Raw genomic sequence first — 22,069 nt, 5'->3', positions numbered from 1 at the left:
TAATTATAATTAGTTATATTATGAAATGGTATGCATATCGTCAATTTTCGATGTAAGGAAGTTTGTGTTTTCAAAACGAATGCAATGTTTGAAAAATGTATCATATAGAGGTCAAGTACCTCGCGATGTAATCAACTATTGTGAATCATTTGTAATCGATGTGGACTTTGTCCGAATGGATTAGGACGGGTCCTTTCAGTTGGTATCAGAGCAGAGGTCTTAGCGAACCAGGTCTGCATTAGTGTGTCTAACTGATAAGTCGTTAGGAGGCATTAGTGAGTCTGGACTTCGACCGTGTCTGCATGTCAAAAGTTTTGCTTATCATTTCTAGTCGAAAATCATCTGCTTATCATCCTTAGGAAATTACCTGCTTATCATTCTTAGTCTAGACACATCTTACTTCAATGATTGCATGAATAGTGTATAGACAAAATTTGTATCTTATCGTATCTGCTAATCTATATCTCAGCGTATCTGTTACTGTAACTTTGCCTGACATATTCCGTGGATTCCTCCGTAACTTATGGGATTTTAGTATTATATATGCATATTATGTATTGCAGGATACTAATCTACATACTATAATTTATTTCTTATCGAAAATCCTTCATCTGATCATACGAGATGAATCCTGCAGCTAGTTCGAGTCCCTCAGATTCCGATAGCTATTCCGATAGTTATTCCGACAGCTATTCCGACATAGGTGTTCACCTAAACTCCGAAAATAGCGTCATCGGCATGAATCAACCAATCAGCCATTATCAATTCATTTGATGGGTTCGTAGTCGACTTAATTAATGGAAACGCGCAGAAGGCAATTCCTTCCACTAACTGAATTCACCTTTTGGCGAAGAACCTGAAGCACTTATCGGCGAACCTGTTCGTAACACCATTTTCACCCTCATTTCTCGAATATCTCGCCGAGACTATATCATAACCCAGATTCTAAACCATATTCATCAGCTCGTTCCGACCGACAATCATCCTGGAGTAATACAAGAAGTCAATGAACTTCGCGCTCTAGTAATCAATTTGGAGAATATGGTGCAAAATGTACCAGCTTCAGCAACATCACCAGCACCAACATCAATACCAGTACCACCAACAACTCAAGTTCACATCGTACACCTCAACATCTAATTATGTACCTCGAGCATAATCATCAATCTGCAAATCGTTCTACATCATTTATCTTCGTTCGACATGACGATTATGTAATCTTCAATGTTTTAGAGATTATATATTCTAGTTCTAACGGTAAATCAAATGAGATTAATATCATATTAACTCATTAAATCCATGATTGCATCTGAAGAAAATATATATACAAGTATATTTTCATAAAGATTGTAATTAAAAATTCTTTCGTACAAACTGTTAATGGTGAAAATATTTTAACGGGTAGGTAATACCCGAGGAATATTTAGATTTCACATTAATAAGTTACACTGTACATTCTTCGAACCTGATTCAACAGTCAATTACCATCCTACTTACATCCACAGATATACGAATCTGATTCACCACAGAATAATCATTTTCATTCAATTTCATATTTGGATTTTGACATATCAGAATCCAACAAGTGGCATAATAAAGGAAAAACGGACACAATAAAAATTGATTAGAAACACACTAATTAACAATATGAAATTTTGTTAAGAATCCACGCTAACAAAATCCTAGCTAACTGTTCCTAGCTAACTGTTAATTCCGTATTACATTTTATTTATCGCAATTTAATTATCACAATTTATTTTATCGCAATTTAATTCTCGCAATTTTATTTATTGTTATTTAATTTCTGTTATTTACTTTACGCACTTTATTTATCGTTATTTAATTTCTGTTATTTATTTTACGCACTTTAAATATCGGGACACGTATTTAAGGTTTTGACATATCATATCGACGCATCTATATATATTATTTGGAATCACCATAGACACTCTATATGCAGTAATGATTGAGTTCTCTATACAGGGTTGAGGTTGATTCTCAAATAATATATATACTTTGAGTTGTGATCGAGTCTGAGACGTATACGGGTCACGATACGTATTAATTAATTTGAATATTATATATTAAATTATATATGAATTATTGGACTATTAAATGTGGACTATCGACTGTGGACTAATAATATTGGACAATTAAAGTGAATTAAAATACTGATTATAACATATGAAACTAAATAATTCTTCAAGTTTGCCACTTGATTTCATCTTAAACCTCAATTGTATCTTGACGATTACAATCGGCGTTCAAACCTTTCATGATTCTTGAAAACACCTCAATCGATAGGATGAATCAATCGCACTTCATCTACGGAAGAAAAGATTGATACATATAGTTATACACCTGAAAACACTCGGAACCTGAGTAAACGTTTAACACGTATCTGTGCTAGCTCTTTTGGCGTTGTTATTACCGAAAATAACTTTGCAATCCCTTTCCAAAATTAGTCAATTTTGTCACAGCTCCAGCAAGTCAACTTCGATTTTCATTCGGATTAACCTTATTATAATCTTGATATATATGCGTGCTCTTTTGTTGTTACCGGGGAACTTTTTATATCCCACCATATTATCAGTAGACGTACCAGCAACCTCGTTGCTCCTTGGCTTAAATCTCTCCGACAAATCACTATATTTATCTATTGAATTCTTATCATATACTCATCCGCATCTTATAACGAGAACTGCCATACCAATTATCGGTAATCAGCAATCAGTACTTTGAAAACTCACAGCATATCTACATCAACAGTTATATGTATAACATTTATCTCTTAGAATTATGATCTTTCATTCTGAAATTTTGAACAGCACCTAGTCTACAAATCAATACTACAAATTCTGAAAAAAAAACGGACTACAGCAACACAAACTGTACACGACATTAACTGTTGAAAGTTTGATGATAAAGAATGGAGTATTGGAAACACTCAATAGAAAATTTAGTACCGAAAAGCGGATTATGCGAAACTATGAAGGAAGCTGTGGGCAAATCACAAAGAATAAGTTTGACTTCAAAGAATTCAAATGATTCTGTTTCTGATGAAATCTTTAGCGAATACCTTGCTTCCAAATCTAAACCTTTACGGACAAATCTTCTTCATCATCCATCGATATTAGAAATTCCAAGATATCATCGTATCTTTCATTATAAATATCCTCCATATTTCTGAAGATATTTTCATAACTATTCTTATCTGAAATCATTAATCTCTTCCTGATATCAGTGTTACATCATATAGAAACTGTTAGTTTCTATATTCTGTAAATTTTTGAGCATAAAATATGAATGTTATTGAAGTAATGTTGGGAACTGATGCATGAGTTAGTATAATATAATGACACTTGATCAACATGATTATATTACAGTAAGTCATGCTGAGGTTCTAATGGGACGTGATGATTCACAGATCATAACGTTATCATGTGCCATGTTACATAACACCTTCATTCTACTTAACTCCTGAACAAATCAAGAAAATGTATTCTTGATGGTTCTAACTTTCGGGATGTTGATAAATTTGAAAATCAAATCGTGCTATCACGTTCCTTTCTCCTTAGAACATTATAATCATTCGAAACTCCATATCTATAAATTCTGGACCATTACAAGAGATGCCCAATCGCAAGAAGAATAAACGAAGGGACAAAGCTTCGAAATAGAAATGGGAGTATAAATCGCAGCAAATAGGGGGGAGTATTAACTTGGGATGACAATGATTATAGAAAAACAGAAGCAAGGACTTCGAAGTATAAGGGAAGATATAAAGCCCGATAACAACACATAAATTACAAACCGTGTATATCAACGTTTATCGCAACATAAAGACACGGGATAATTAAAAATATTATAATTCCAAGGGCGAAGTAGAAGAAAACAGATTCCTCTGGTGGAAGTTGGAAAAGAAGAATGATTGTTGCGATAGTAAGGATGAGGACAAGGATCAGAACTGGATTAAGCATTTTTAGAATCTTTTGGATGTATGAAACAAGAAGGAAAGTATAAGAATGGTGAGAATAATAGAACGGAAGAATTTCATTTATAATGGAAATCTCAGACAGAGTAATCGAGGCAGATCACCGTATTTAATTATAGAGGTCTTAATTTCCTTATTCGCCGAAAAATCAAATCTTTTAGATTTCGAAAATTCTCTTAAAATTCCTTGAATTCCGGAATTTAACCAAGACAACGTCAAAAGTTAAGACGCACCTTATTTTCTAAATTCCACCCTGACGACGTCAAAAGTTAAATCTCTATCTAAATCTATTGTGACAGCTTCATTCGTACGCTTCACCTAATCGAATCATTTTATCTATATTAGTCCATTCATCAACTCATATTTGTCATGAAAACATTTTTATTGTTAGCCATGACCACCTCACTTAAATTTCGGGACGAAATTTCTTTAACGGGTAGGTACTGTGATGACCCGGGAATTTCCGACCAAATTTAAACCTAAATCTTATTTGATTTCGATACGATAAGCAAAGTCTGTAATGTTGAGTCTCAAAGTTTTTGAACTGTTCTCATGAAATCCTTGAACCTTTGACTATCCCCGACGATTCACGAACAATTTTTTATTAATATATATATATATATATATATATATATATATATATATATATATATATATATATATATATATATATAAGTGTAGATAATAAATTGGATTAATAAAATACAATATAAGCATTTGAATTAAATATATAAAATAATATACAAGAAAAGAAGGTTGCTATTAAGATAAATTTATATAAATATATACGAATTATAACTATACTTTAGATATATTGTAAAATATAATTATTATATGTTGTAAGTTTATAATATCTATTATGAAACAATATGATAATTAAATATATGGTACTTATATAGATAAAACATTATATTTACATATATTGTATGATAAATAAAATGCAAACACATATTACATAAGAGGTATAAATATTCAATATTCAAATTATGTTATATATAAATTACTAAATTTAATAAGGTGTGATATCAACATATACAAGGTAATTACAGATTAAAAGTATAGTTGTATATTGAGAATATATTATTACTTTCATTACCATTATCAATCAATATTATATTAATATTAGAATCAGTATTATTACTAATATAATAGATATGATATTTGATATATATATAAATTGTTATATTATTATTATTAGTTATAACTTGTATTATTATAATTAGTATTAATAAAATTAGCACTATTATTATTAATAACAAATTAAAGGATATAAATTTTAAAGTTATTAATACCAGTATATTTCAATCATTTATATTATTACTACTATTTGTGTTAGTGTTATTATTATTATTTCTGTTATTATTATTAATATTGTACTGTAATTACTTTTATGTTATTATTATTATTATTATTAAAATTAACATTTATTATTATTAATATTTATTTATTAATTAAGAATAATAAATATGAGATATACAAATAGATATAAACGCGTTATTGTTATCACTATCTGCCATCTCATTTTTTTTCTTCTCTCTTTCTGTTTACCTGTGACTCTCTGTCGAACCAGAGATTCTACATCAACCAACAATTCAACCCATGTTAAATCATTTGATTCTTTCATCCATACTATCATTTATCAATTAAAAATACTGCATCATATTAATTAAACAGAAAATTTGGAAATGGGTGTGTCTCCTGCCCGCTATATTTTTTTTTTTTACTAATATCTCAATTTCGAAACCTTCATCAAAACTAAAGATGTTGTTGTGTTAGTAATGTTCTAAACGTTCTTTCTTCAAAGTTCCAGTTATTAATTTGCAAAACCGAAGGTGAATTTCGAAGTCAAAGGGTAATTTGTAAAAAAGTCAAACATTGTTCTTGACAAAAATTCGATTTGGTTTTTGAGTTTTAGGATCAATTGATGATTCGGGAAGGTTTTATAAATGATTTACGAACTTTTTCATGTTGAAACTTTTATCTAAAAACGTCTAAAAATCAAAAACCCACTTTGAGTTTTTTTTTTATTCGAACAGATACTTCTGTTCTTTTTTTTTATTTTTTTTATTTTCACGATTGATAATATATAGTCACAAATTATAAATCGTTTATGTATCAGTTAAATGTATTAAAACAAGTTTAATGAGTTATCGATGGTGGTATCTATTTCTGCTCGATTTGAATAACGAAGAAGAAGAAACAGGAGACAGAAATAATAGGGGTTAAATAATTATAGTCGTGATACTAAGCAGATAAGTAAGTTAGACGGATTGGTTAAGGTGTTAAGCGGGGTAGTGAGAGGTCTCGGGTTCGATCCCCGGCGTTGGCGTAATTTTTTTTTGGAACCTGATATCTTCAAAGGTTGTTATTATTATTAATTTTAGCATTATTATTATTGTCAATTATTATTATTATTATTACAATCTTATTATTATTATCATTATAATTGTTATTATTATTATTATTAATTGTTATTATTGTTATTATGATGTTAATATTAATAAAATGACTACTATCATTATTATTTTTAGTTATTATTAAGTAGTACATTCAAGTATTATTAGTATTATTTTCATATGTATCAATATCGGTATCACTTTATAGGTATTAATATTATTGCTATTATTATTAAGACTAATAACTAGTAATAACTTTAAGCAGTAGTTGTATTAATATATTTTGTATGAATAAAAGGATTAGTATTAAAGCCATTACTATTATATCATTATTCAAAATATTACTAACATTATTACTATCATTATTATTGTTAATAATAATATTAGTATCATTATTATTGAAAATTATCATTTATAAATTGTGTTATTAGTAAGATTATTGTTATTATTACCATTAGTATAAGTATTACCATTTAAAAATTTTAGTATTATCATTATGTATTATTAGAATGAGAACAAATCATTATACGTATTATTAATATTATCATGAGCAACATAACTACTATAGAATTATTAAGACTATTAATCTAACTAGTAATAGCAGTAAAAGTATTATTTTATTATTAAAATTATTATCATTGATATCTATATTATTATTATTATTACTGTTATTAGTAGTATCGTTAAGTTAACAAACAAAGGATATTTATTAAATAAATATAAATATATAAATATACAGACATTCATATTTAATACAAAACTTAACTATATAAATATGATTATTTTACTTATTATATGTATATAAAATGACATATATAGGCTATTAACATAATAATGATACAACTAATATATATATATATATATATATATATATATATATATATATATATATATATATATATTTGTTCGGTTACAATTACATATATTAATATATATACCAATGATATAGGTTCGTGAATCCAAGGCCAACCCTGCATTGTTCAATATTGCCATATGTATTTTTACTACAAAATACATTAGGTGAGTTTTCATTAATCCCTTTTTAAATGCTTTTGCAATATATATTTTTGGAACTGAGAATACATGCGATGTTTTTATAACTGTTTTACGAAATAGACACAAGTACGTGAAACTACATTCTATGGTTGAATTATCGAAATCGAATATGCCCTTTTTATTAAGTCTGGTAATCTAAGAATTAGGGAACAGACACCCTAATTGACGCGAACTCTAAAGATAGATCTATCGGGCCCAACAAGCCCCATCCAAAGTACCAGATGCTTTAGTACTTCGAAATTTATATCATGTCCGAAGGAGGATCCCGGAATGATGGGGATATTCTTATATGCATATTGTTAATGTCGGTTACCAGGTGTTCAATCCATATGAATAGTATTTTTGTCTCTATGCTTGGGACGTTTATTTATGAGATGTGAAAATCTTGTGGTCTATTAAAATGATGGAACTGATTATTTATGTTAAACTAATGAACTCACCAACCTTTTGGTTGACACTTTAAAGCATGTTTATTCTCAGGTATGAAAGAAATCTTCCGCTGTGCATTTGCTCACTTTAAAGATATTACTTGGAATCATTCATGACATATTTCAAAAGACATTGCATTCGAGTTGTCGAGTTCATCAAGATTATTATTAAAATAATTATAATTAGTTATATTATGAAATGGTATGCATATCGTCAATTTTCGATGTAAGGAAGTTTGTGTTTTCAAAACGAATGCAATGTTTGAAAAATGTATCATATAGAGGTCAAGTACCTCGCGATGTAATCAACTATTGTGAATTCTTTGTAATCGATGTGGACTTTGTCCGGATGGATTAGGACGGGTCCTTTCAGTATATACCTATAGTAAGTACGTTTTGAAGCTGTGTATAATACGGGTAAGAATACGACTAGAATTCTTGATGAAAGAAAAGAATGGGAAAGTAACTGTAACCATTTTCGTTAAGTATGAGTGTTTTGATATATGTCTTGAAGTCTTCCAAAAGTATTTTAATACATCTAAATACACTACATGTATATACATTTTAACTGAGTCGTTAAGTCATCGTTAGTCGTTACTTGTAAGTGTTGTTTTGAAACCTTTAAGTTAACGATCTCAATTAATGTTGTTAACCCATTGTTTATTATATCTAATGAGATGTTAAATTATTATATTATCATGATATTATGATATATTAATATATCTTAATATGATATATATACATTTAAATGTCGTTACAACGATAATCGTTACATATATGTCTCGTTTCGAAATCCTTAAGTTAGTAGTCTTGTTTATATGTATATAACTCATTGTTAATATACTTATGGAGATACTTAATTATCATAATCTCATGTTAACCATATGTATATCCATATATATATCGTCATGTCGTTTTTACAAGTTTTAACGTTCGTGAATCGCCGGTCAACTTGGGTGGTCAATTGTCTATATGAAACATATTTCAATTAATCAAGTCTTAACAAGTTTGATTGCTTAACATGTTGGAAACATTTAATCATGTAAATATCAATCTCAATTAATATATATAAACATGGGAAAGTTCGGGTCACTAAAGTACCTACCCGTTAAATAAATTTCGTCCCGAAATTTTAAGCTGTTGAAGGTGTTGACGAATCTTCTGGAAATAGATGCAGGTATTTCTTTTTCATCTGATCTTCACGCTCCCAGGTGAACTCGGGTCCTCTACGAGCATTCCATCGAACCTTAACAATTGGTATCTTGTTTTGCTTAAGTCTTTTAACCTCACGATCCATTATTTTGACGGGTTCTTCGATGAATTGAAGTTTTTTGTTGATTTGGATTTCATCTAACGGAATAGTGAGATCTTCTTTAGCAAAACATTTCTTCAAATTTGAGACGTGGAAAGTGTTATGTACAGCCGCGAGTTGTTGAGGTAACTCAAATCGGTAAGCTACTGGTCCGACACGATCAATAATCTTGAATGGTCCAATATACCTTGGATTTAATTTCCCTCATTTACCAAATCGAACAACGCCTTTCCAAGGTTCAACTTTAAGCATGACCATCTCTCCAATTTCAAATTCTATATCTTTTCTTTTAATGTCAGCGTAGCTCTTTTGTCGACTTTGGGCGGTTTTCAACCGTTGTTGAATTTGGATGATCTTCTCGGTAGTTTCTTGTATAATCTCCGGACCCGTAATCTGTCTATCCCCCACTTCACTCCAACAAATCGGAGACCTGTACTTTCTACCATAAAGTGCTTCAAACGGCACCATCTCAATGCTTGAATGGTAGCTGTTGTTGTAGGAAAATTCTACTAACGGTAGATGTCGATCCCAACTGTTTCCGAAATCAATAACACATGCTCGTAGCATGTCTTCAAGCGTTTGTATCGTCCTTTCGCTCTGCCCATCAGTTTGTGGATGATAGGCAGTACTCATGTCTAGACGAGTTCCTAATGCTTGCTGTAATGTCTGCCAGAATCTTGAAATAAATCTGCCATCCCTATCAGAGATAATAGAGATTGGTATTCCATGTCTGGAGACGACTTCCTTCAAATACAGTCGTGCTAACTTCTCCATCTTGTCATCTTCTCTTATTGGCAGGAAGTGTGTTGATTTGGTGAGATGATCAACTATTACCCAAATAGTATCAAAACCACTTGCAGTCCTTGGCAATTTAGTGATGAAATCCATGGTAATGTTTTCCCATTTCCATTCTGGGATTTCGGGTTGTTGAAGTAGACCTGATGGTTTCTGATGCTCAGCTTTGACCTTAGAACACGTCAAACATTCTCCTACGTATTTAACAACATCGGTTTTCATACCCGGCCACCAAAAATGTTTCTTGAGATCCTTGTACATCTTCCCCGTTCCAGGATGTATTGAGTATCTGGTTTTATGAGCTTCTCTAAGTACCATTTCTCTCATATCTCCAAATTTTGGTACCCAAATCCTTTCAGCCCTATACCGGGTTCTGTCTTCCCGAATATTAAGATGCTTCTCCGATCCTTTGGGTATTTCATCCTTTAAATTTCCCTCTTTTAAAACTCCTTGTTGCGCCTCCTTTATTTGAGTAGTAAGGTTATTATGAATCATTATATTCATAGATTTTACTCGAATGGGTTCTCTGTCCTTCCTGCTCAAGGCATCGGCTACCACATTTGCCTTCCCCGGGTGGTAACGAATCTCAAAGTCATAATCATTCAATAATTCAATCCACCTACGCTGCCTCATATTCATTTATTTTTGATTAAATATGTGTTGAAGACTTTTGTGGTCGGTATATATAATACTTTGGACCCCATATAAGTAGTGCCTCCAAGTCTTTAATGCAAAAACAACCGCGCCTAATTCCAAATCATGCGTCGTATAATTTTGTTCGTGAATCTTCAATTGTCTAGACGCATAAGCAATCACCTTCGTTCGTTGCATTAATACACAACCGAGACCTTGCTTTGATGCGTCACAATAAATCACAAAATCATCATTCCCTTCGGGCAATGACAATATAGGTGCCGTAGTTAGCTTTTTCTTCAATAACTGAAATGTTTTCTCTTATTCATCATTCCATTCAAATTTCTTCCCTTTATGCGTTAATGCAGTCAAGGGTTTTGCTATTCTGGAAAAGTCTTGGATGAACCTTCTGTAGTAACCAGCTAGTCCTAAAAACTGGGATATGTGTTTCGGAGTTTTCGGGGTTTCCCACTTTTCAACAGTTTCTATCTTTGCCGGATCCACCTTAATACCTTCGTTGTTCACTATGTGACCGAGGAATTGAACTTCTTCCAACCAAAATGCACACTTTGAAAACTTAGCGTACAATTCTTCATTCCTCAATACTTCTAACACCTTTCTCAAATGTTCACCGTGTTCTTGGTCATTCTTTGAGTAAATAAGTATGTCATCAATGAAAACAATGACAAACTTGTCAAGGTATGGTCCACACACTCGGTTCATAAGGTCCATGAACACAGCTGGTGCATTAGTTAAACCAAATGGCATGACCATAAACTCGTAATGACCGTAACGTGTTCTGAAAGCAGTCTTTGGAATATCATCTTCTTTCACCCGCATTTGATGATACCCGGAACGTAAGTCAATCTTTGAATAAACAGACGAGCCTTGTAGTTGATCAAATAAGTCATCGATTCTCGGTAGTGGATAGAGGTTCTTGATGGTAAGTTTGTTCAACTCTCGGTAGTCGATACACAACCTGAATGTACCATCTTTCTTCTTGATAAACAAAACAGGAGCTCCCCACGGTGATGTGCTTGGTCGAATGAAACCACGCTCTAAAAGTTCTTGTAATTGGCTTTGCAGTTCTTTCATCTCGCTGGGTGCGAGTCTGTAAGGAGCACGAGCTATTGGTGCAGCTCCTGGTACAAGATCTATTTGAAATTCAACGGATCGATGTGGGGGTAATCCCGGTAATTCTTTCGGAAATACATCGGGAAATTCTTTTGCGACGGGAACATCATTGATCCTCTTTTCTTCAGTTTGTACTTTCTCGACGTGTGCTAGAACAGCATAGCAACCTTTTCTTATTAGTTTTTGTGCCTTCAAATTACTAATAAGATGTAGCTTCGTGTTGCCCTTTTCTCCGTACACCATTAAGGGTTTACCTTTTTCTCATATAATGTGAATTGCATTTTTGTAACAAACGATCTCTGCTTTCACTTCTTTCAACCAGTCCATACCGATTATCACATCAAAACTCCCTAACTCTACTGGTATCAAGTCAATCTTAAATGTTTCGCTAACCAGTTTAATTTCTCGATTCCGACATATATTATCTGCTGAAATTAATTTACCATTTGCTAATTCGAGTAAAAATTTACTATCCAAAGGTGTCAATGGACAACTTAATTTAGCACAACAATCTCTACTCATATAGCTTCTATCCGCACCCGAATCAAATAAAATGTAAGCAGATTTATTGTCAATAAGAAACGTACCCGTAACAAGCTCTGGGTCTTCCTGTGCCTCTGCCGCATTAATATTGAAAACTCTTCCGCGGCCTTGTCCATTCGTGTTCTCTTGGTTCGGGCAATTTCTAATAATGTGGCCCGATTTTCCACATTTATAACAAACTACATTGGCATAACTTGCTCCGACACTACTTGCTCCGCCATTACTCGTTCCGACACCATTTGTTTCTTTCGTTCTATTAACCCCTGGTCCGTAGACCTCACACTTCACCGCGCTATGACCATTTCTTTTACACTTGTTGCAAAATTTGGTGCAGAACCCCGAGTGATAGTTTTCACACCTTTGGCATAGCTGCTTCTGATTGTTGTTGTTGTTGCGGTTATTATTGTTATTGGGATGATTGTTGTAGTTGTTGTTGTTGTTGTTGTTGTTGTTGTTGTTGTTGTTGTTGTTGGGCCGTTTGTTGTAGTTGCGATTGATGTTGCGATTGTTGGGATAATTGTTGCGATTATTGTTGTAATTGCTGTTGTTGTTGTATTGGTGATTCTTATCACCGTTTTCCTCCCACTTTCTTTTGACTTGCTTCACAATGGCCTCTTCAGCAGTCTGTTCTTTAATTCTTTCTTCAATCTGGTTCACTAGTTTGTGAGCCATTCTACATGCCTGTTGTATGGAGGCGGGCTCGTGTGAACTTATATCTTCTTGGATTCTTTCCGGTAATCCTTTCACAAACGCGCCGATCTTCTCTTCCTCATCTTCGAATGCTCCCGGACACAATAGGCACAATTCTGTGAATCGTCTTTCGTACGTGGTAATATCAAATCCTTGGGTTCGTAACCCTCTAAGTTCTGTCTTGAGCTTATTGACCTCGGTTCTGGGATGGTACTTCTCGTTCATCAAGTGCTTGAATGCTGACCACGATAGCGCGTACGCATCGTCTTGTCCCACTTGCTCTAGATTGGTATTCCACCATGTTAACGCAGAACCTGTGAAGGTATGCGTAGCGTACTTTACTTTTTCCTCTTCAGTACACTTACTTATGGCAAACACCGATTCGACCTTCTCGGTCCACCATTTCAATCCGATCGGTCCTTCGGTTCCATCAAATTCCAAAGGTTTGCAGGCAGTGAATTCTTTGTAGGTGCATCCTACACGATTTCCTGTACTGCTAGATCCAAGGTTATTGTTGGTATGTAGCGCAGCCTGTACTGTTGCTATGTTTGAAGCTAGAAAAGTACGGAATTCCTCTTCATTCATATTCACGGTGTGTCGAGTAGTCGGTGCCATTTCCTTCAAAATAGTCAAATGGAACAAGTTAATCATACAGAATATTAAGAGTAGTTAATAGTATTTTGTAGCATAATATGAACTCATTTATAAAATCTTTTTCTTCATATTAGCGTTTTATAAGTTTAAATTCGGGTAGTACCTACCCGTTAAGTTCATACTTAGTAGCTAATATACATTTCAACTACTACAATTCTATATGAAAAACTGATTATAATAATATTTCGCGTTCAAACTTTTACACAATATTTTACAAACTTACAATACCGCTTATTTTACATATAGCATGAAATATAGCACACAATAAATTTGATACAAGATGGTTGTGAAGATAATTCTAGCTAGTACACAAGTCGTTCAGCAAAGGCAATAAAGACACGTAATTCATACGTCCAGAAACAAGTCATGCATTCTGGTTTTACTAGGACTATTTCCCATCCTTGGTCTTGTGGAACATAACCGTTATGGCCGTTGATAAGACAGCATGTTGTAACGTCGTCAAAGGGATGAGGGTTACGTAATGTCCAACAGTCCCGTAACAATCTAAAAACCTCATTTCTTACCCTAATTACCGACTCCGTCACTTGTGGGAAAGTTTTGTTTAATAGTTGTAGCCCGATGTTCTTGTTCTCACTTTGGTGAGAAGCGAACATTACTAATCCGTAAACATAACATGCTTCTTTATGTTGCATGTTAGCCGCTTTTTTTAAATCACGAAGTCCAATATTCGGATATATTGAGTCAAAATAATTTCTTAACCCATTGCGTAAAATAGCATTTGGGTTCCCCGCAATATATGCGTCAAAGTAAACACATCGTAACTTATGGATTTCCCAATGTGATATCCCCCATCTTTCGAACGAAAGCCTTTTATAAACCAAGGCATTCTTGGAACGTTCTTCGAATGTCTTACAAACTGATCTCGCCTTAAATAGTTGTGCCGAAGAATTCTGACCGACTCTAGACAAGATTTCATCAATCATGTCTCCGGGTAGGTCTCTTAAAATATTGGGTTGTCTATCCATTTTGTGTTTTTATACTGTAAAATAGACAAGAGTTAGATTCATAAAAAAAAAATACTTATTAATACAAGCAATTTTTACATATATCATAAAGCATAAGCACACTATATTACATATATTACACCACACGAATACAACTATCTTATTCAGACTCGCTTGTTTCTTCTTCTTCGGTTTTGGTTCGTTTTGCCAAGTTTCTAGGGATATATGATGTTCCCCTAATACGAGCCGTCGTTTTCCACATTGGTTTAGAAAAACCTGGTGGTTTAGAGGTTCCTGGGTCATTGTTACAACTTAAGGACTTCGGGGGTTGACGATACATATAAAGTTCATCGGGGTTGGAATTAGATTTCTCTATTTTTATGCCCTTTCCCTTATTATTTTCTTTTGCCTTTTTAAATTCAGTTGGGGTAATTTCTATAACATCATCGGAATTCTCGTCGGAATCCGATTCATCGGAGAATTGGTAATCCTCCCAATATTTTGCTTCCTTGGCGGAAACACCATTGACCATAATTAACCTTGGTCGGTTGGTTGAGGATTTTCTTTTACTTAACCGTTTTATTATTTCCCCCACCGGTTCTATTTCTTCATCCGGTTCCGATTCTTCTTCCGGTTCCGATTCTTCTTCCGGTTCTGACTCTTCTTCCGGTTCCTCTTGGGGAACTTGTGAATCAGTCCACGAATCATTCCAATTTTACATTTGACTCTTCATTATTATTAGGTGAGTCAATGGGACTTGTTCTAGAGGTAGACATCTATCACATAATATCAAACGCGTTAAGAGATTAATATATCACATAATATTCACATGTTAAAAATATATAGTTTCCAACAAAATTTGTTAAGCAATCATTTTTCAAGTAAACACGGTCGAAGTCCAGACTCACTAATGCATCCTAACAAACTCGATAAGATACACTAATGCAAAATTCTGGTTCTCTAAGACCAACGCTCTGATACCAACTGAAATGTCCCGTTCTTATTGATTAAAAACGTTCCATATTAATTGATTTCGTTGCGAGGTTTTGACCTCTATATGAGACGTTTTTCAAAGACTACATTCATTTTAAAACAAATCATAACCTTTATTTCATTAATAAAGGTTTAAAAAGCTTTACGTAGATTATCAAATAATGATAATCTAAAATATCCTGTTTACACACGACCATTACATAATGGTTTACAATAAAAATATGTTACAACAAAATAAGTTTCTTGAATGCAGTTTTTACACAATATCATACAAGCATGGACTCCAAATCTCGTCCTTATTTAAGTATGCGACAGCGGAAGCTCTTAATAATCACCTGAGAATAAACATGCTTAAAACGTCAACAAAAATGTTGGTGAGTTATAGGTTTAACCTATATATATCAAATCATAATAATAGACCACAAGATTTCATATTTCAATACACATCCCATACATAGAGATAAAAATCATTCATATGGTGAACACCTGGTAACCGACATTAACAAGATGCATATATAAGAATATCCCCATCATTCCGGGACACCCTTCGGATATGATATAAATTTCGAAGTACTAAAGCATCTGGTACTTTGGATGGGTTTTGTTAGGCCCAATAGATCTATCTTTAGGATTCGCGTCAATTAGGGTGTCTGTTCCCTAATTCTTAGATTACCAGACTTAATAAAAAGGGGCATATTCGATTTTGATTATTCAACCATAGAATGTAGTTTCACGTACTTGTGTCTATTTTGTAAATCATTTATAAACCTGCATGTATTCTCATCCCAAAATATTAGATTTTAAAAGTGGGACTATAACTCACTTTCACAGATTTTTACTTCGTCGGAAAGTAAGACTTGGCCACTGGTTGATTCACGAACCTATAACAATATATACATATATATCAAAGTATGTTCAAAATATATTTACAACACTTTTAATATATTTTGATGTTTTAAGTTTATTAAGTCAGCTGTCCTCGTTAGTAACCTACAACTAGTTGTCCACAGTTAGATGTACAGAAATAAATTGATAAATATTATCTTGAATCAATCCACGACCCAGTGTATACGTATCTCAGTATTGATCACAACTCAAACTATATATATTTTGGAATCAACCTCAACCCTGTATAGCTAACTCCAACATTCACATATAGAGTGTCTATGGTTGTTCCGAAATATATATAGATGTGTCGACATGATAGGTCAAAACATTGTATACGTGTCTATGGTATCTCAAGATTACATAATATACAATACAAGTTGATTAAGTTATGGTTGGAATAGATTTGTTACCAATTTTCACGTAGCTAAAATGAGAAAAATTATCCAATCTTGTTTTACCCATAACTTCTTCATTTTAAATCCGTTTTGAGTGAATCAAATTGCTATGGTTTCATATTGAACTCTATTTTATGAATCTAAACAGAAAAAGTATAGGTTTATAGTCGGAAAAATAAGTTACAAGTCGTTTTTGTAAAGGTAGTCATTTCAGTCGAAAGAACGACGTCTAGATGACCATTTTAGAAAACATACTTCCACTTTGAGTTTAACCATAATTTTTAGATATAGTTTCATGTTCATAATAAAAATCATTTTCTCAGAATAACAACTTTTAAATCTAAGTTTATCATAGTTTTTAATTAACTAACCCAAAACAGCCCGCGGTGTTACTACGACGGCGTAAATCCAGTTTTACGGTGTTTTTCATGTTTCCAAGTTTTAAATCATTAAGTTAGCATATCATATAGATATATAACATGTGTTTAGTTAATTTTAAAAGTCAAGTTAGAAGGATTAACTTTTGTTTGCGAACAAGTTTAGAATTAACTAAACTATGTTCTAGTGATTACGAGTTTAAACCTTCGAATAAGATAGTTTTATATATATGAATCGAATGATGTTATGAACATCATTACTACCTCAAGTTTAGTAGGTAAACCTACTGGAAGTGACAATAAATGATCTAGCTTCAAAGGATCTTGGATGGCTTGAAAGTTCTTGAAGTAGGATCATGACACAAAAACAAGTTCAAGTAAGATTTTTACTCGAATTAAGATAGTTTATAGTTATAGAAATTGAATCAAAGTTTGAATATGAATATTACCTTGAATAAGAAAGATAACCTACTGTATATAACAAAGGTTTCTTGATCTTAGATGATTACTTGGAATGGATTAGAAAGCTTGGAAGTAAATTAGTAAACTTGAAGGGATTTTTGAAGTGTTCTTGAAGTGTTCTTCCTATGATGATTATAGCTTGATTCTTGAAGTGATTTTTGATGAATATGATGATTAAATACTGGAAAAATACGTTCATAATAGTGTGTGTATGTTGAGAGAGAATTAGAAAGAGAATTGGAAGTGAAATGGAGTGAATGATGAGTGGTAATTGGTGAGTGGTGAGTGGGGTTAAAAGGAGTTCTAGCTAGTTGACTAGCTCATGGTAGAAGTTAAAATTGATTAGTCATACATGACATAATCAAGAGTGGAATCCCATGCTAGTTCCTATTGGTATATACCCATAGTAAGTACGTTTTGAAGTTGTGTATAATACGGGTAAGAATACGACTAGAATTCTTGATGAAAGAAAAGAATGGGAAAGTAACTGTAACCATTTTCGTTAAGTATGAGTGTTTTGATATATGTCTTGAAGTCTTCCAAAAGTATTTTAATACATCTAAATACACTACATGTATATACATTTTAACTGAGTCGTTAAGTCATCGTTAGTCGTTACATGTAAGTGTTGTTTTGAAACCTTTAAGTTAACGATCTCAATTAATGTTGTTAACCCATTGTTTATTATATCTAATGAGATGTTAAATTATTATATTATCATGATATTATGATATATTAATATATCTTAATATGATATATATACATTTAAATGTCGTTACAACGATAATCGTTACATATATGTCTCGTTTCGAAATCCTTAAGTTAGTAGTCTTGTTTATATGTATATAACTCATTGTTAATATACTTATGGAGATACTTACTTATCATAATCTCATGTTAACCATATGTATATCCATATATATATCGTCATGTCGTTTTTACAAGTTTTAACGTTCGTGAATCGCCGGTCAACTTGGGTGGTCAATTGTCTATATGAAACATATTTCAATTAATCAAGTCTTAACAAGTTTGATTGCTTAACATGTTGGAAACATTTAATCATGTAAATATCAATATCAATTAATATATATAAACATGGGAAAGTTCGGGTCACTACACTACCTACTCGTTAAGTTCATACTTAGTAGCTAATATACAATTCAACTACTACAATTCCATATGAAAAACTGATTATAATAATATATCACATACAAATATTCCTCAAACTTACAACTTCGCTATATTACATATAACATGAAGTATAGTACACTATGATACATGACAGTTTTGAAGATAAATCTAGTTAATAAACAAGTTGTTCTGCAAAGGAAATAAAGACACGTAATTCATAAGTCCAGAAACAAGTCATGCATTCTGGTTTTACTAAGACGACTTCCCATCCTCGGTCTTGTGGAAAATAACCGTTATGACCATTAGCTAGGCAGCATGTTGTAATGTCGTCAAAAGGACGAGGGTTTTGTAATGTCCAACAGCCCTGTAATAATCTAAAAACCTTGTTTCTCACCCCAACTACTGAATCCGTCACTTGTGGGAAAGTTTTATTTAAAAGCTGCAATCCGATGTTCTTTTTCTCACTTTGGTAAGAAGCGAACATCTCTAACCCGTAAGCATAACATACTTCTTTATGTTGCATGTTAGAAGCTCTTTCTAAATCACGAAATCCTATGTTGGGATATGTTGAGTCAAAATAGGTTCTTAACCCGTAGCGTAAAATTGCATTTGGGTTCCCCGCATTTAACGCTTTAAAGAAAACACGGCGTAACTTAAAGTCTCCCCAATGTGATATACCCCACCTATCAAAGGAAAGCCTTTTATAAACTAAGGTATTTCTGGAAAGTCTTTTAAATGTTTGACAAGTTAATTTTGCCATAACAAAATGTGCTGATGAATTCTGACCGACTCTAGACAAGATTTCCTCAATCATATCCTCTGGTAGGTCTTCTAAAATATTCAGTTGTCTACCCTTAACGTCCATTTTGTTTTTATACTGTAAAATAGACAAGGATTAGATTCGTAAAAACAAACAATACAAGCAATTTTTACATAGAACATAAAAGTACAAGCACACTACAATATATTTATTACACAACATGCTCACACCCCTCTAATCTGAATCACTGGTTTCTTCTTCTTCGGACTTGGTTCTTTTTCCTAATCTTCTAGGGATATATGATGTTCCTCTAATACGAGTCGTCGTTTTCCACATTGGTTTAGAAAAACCTGGTGGTTTGGAGGTTCCCGGGTTATTGTCACGATATTGAAAATACGGGTGTTGACGGTACATATAAAGTTCATCGGGGTAGGAATCAGATTTCTCTATTTTGATGCCTTTTCCCTTATTATTTTCTTTTGCCTCATTAAATTGGGTCGGGGTAATTTCTATAACATCATCGGAATCCTCATCAGGATCCGATTCATCAGAAAATTGGTAATTTTCCCAATATTTTGCTTCCTTAGCGGAAACACCATTGACCATTATTAACTTTGGTCCATTGGTTGAGGATTTTCTTTTATTTGACCGGTTTTCTGTGGTTCCTACTATTCCTCCCTTCGGAACCTCTTCTTCTTCTTCCAGTTCCTCTTCTTCTGGTTCCTCTTCTTCCGGTTCCTCTTCGTCCGGTTCCGTTTCCTCTCCTTCCGGTTCTTCGGGAACTTGTGAATCTTGCCAATATATATTCGACTCTTCGTTATTATTAGGTGAGTCAATGGGATTTGTGCTAGAGGTAGACATCTATCACACAATATCAAACATGTTAAGAGATTAATATATCACATAATATTTACATGTTAATAATATATACTTTCCAACAAAAATGTTAAGCAATCATTTTTAAAGAAAACACGGTCGAAGTCCAGACTCACTAATGCATCCTAACAAACTCGATAAGACACACTAATGCAAATTTTCTGGTTCTCTAAGGTCAACGCTCTGATACCAACTGAAATGTCCCATTCATATTAATTATAAACGTTCCATATTAATTGATTTCGTTGCGAGGTTTTGACCTCTATATGAGACATTTTTCAAAGACTGCATTCATTTTTAAAACAACCATAACCTTTATTTTATCAATAAAGGTTTTAAAAACAATACGTAGATTATCAAATAATGATAATCTAAAATATACTGTTTATACACGACCATTACATAATGGTTTACAATAGAAATATATTACATCGACATATGTTTCTTGAATGCAGTTTTTTACACAATATCATACAAACATGGACTTCAAATCTTGTCCTTATTTTAGTATGCAATAGCGAAAGCTCTTAGTATTCACCTGAGAATAAACATGCTTTAAACGTCAACAAAAATGTTGGTGAGTTATAGGTTTAACCTATATATATCAAATCGTAACAATAGACCACAAGATTTCATATTTCAATACACATCCCATACATAGAGATAACAATCATTCATATGGTGAACACCTGGTAACCGACATTAACAAGATGCATATATAAGAATATCCCCATCATTCCGGGACACCCTTCGGATATGATATAAATTTCGAAGTACTAAAGCATCCGGTACTTTAGATGGGGTTTGTTAGGCCCAATAGATCTATCTTTAGGATTCGCGTCAATTAGAGTGTCTGTTCCCTAATTCTTAGATTACCAGACTTAATAAAAAAGGGTATATTCGATTTCGATAATTCAACCATAGAATGTAGTTTCACGTACTTGTGTCTATTTTGTAAATCATTTATAAAACCTGCATGTATTCTCATCCCAAAAATATTAGATTTTAAAAGTGGGACTATAACTCACTTTCACAGATATTTCCTTCCTCGGAAATAAGACTTGGCCACGGATCGATTCACGAACCTATACAAATATGTACATATATATCAAAGTATGATCAAAATATAATTACAACCATTTTTATTATGTTTTAAAGATTTGAGTGTATTAAGTCAGCTGTCCTCGTTAGTAACATACAACTAATTGTCCACAGTTAGATGTACAGAAATAAATCGATATATATATTATCTTGAATCAATTCAGGACCCAGTGTATACACGTCTCAGGCTAGATCACAACTCAAAGTATATATATTTTTGGAATCAACCTCAACCCTGTATAGCTAACTCCAACATTACTGCATATAGAGTATCTATGGTTGTTCCAAGTAATATATATACATGGGTCGATATGATATGTCAAAACATTTGCATACGTGTATATGGTATCCCAAGATTACATAATATATTAGAATACATGTATAATACAATATAAGTTAGCTAGGATATGATTTGTATAGATTTGTTAAACATTTCCCGTAGCTAAAAAGATCAAAAATATCCAATCTTGTTTTACCCATAACTTC

This window comes from Rutidosis leptorrhynchoides, chromosome 6 (assembly GCF_046630445.1).
Source record: "Rutidosis leptorrhynchoides isolate AG116_Rl617_1_P2 chromosome 6, CSIRO_AGI_Rlap_v1, whole genome shotgun sequence".
NCBI classification, from domain to species: Eukaryota; Viridiplantae; Streptophyta; class Magnoliopsida; order Asterales; family Asteraceae; genus Rutidosis; species Rutidosis leptorrhynchoides.
The sequence above is the reverse complement of the archived record's forward strand: the minus strand, read 5'-3'. Positions refer to the sequence as shown.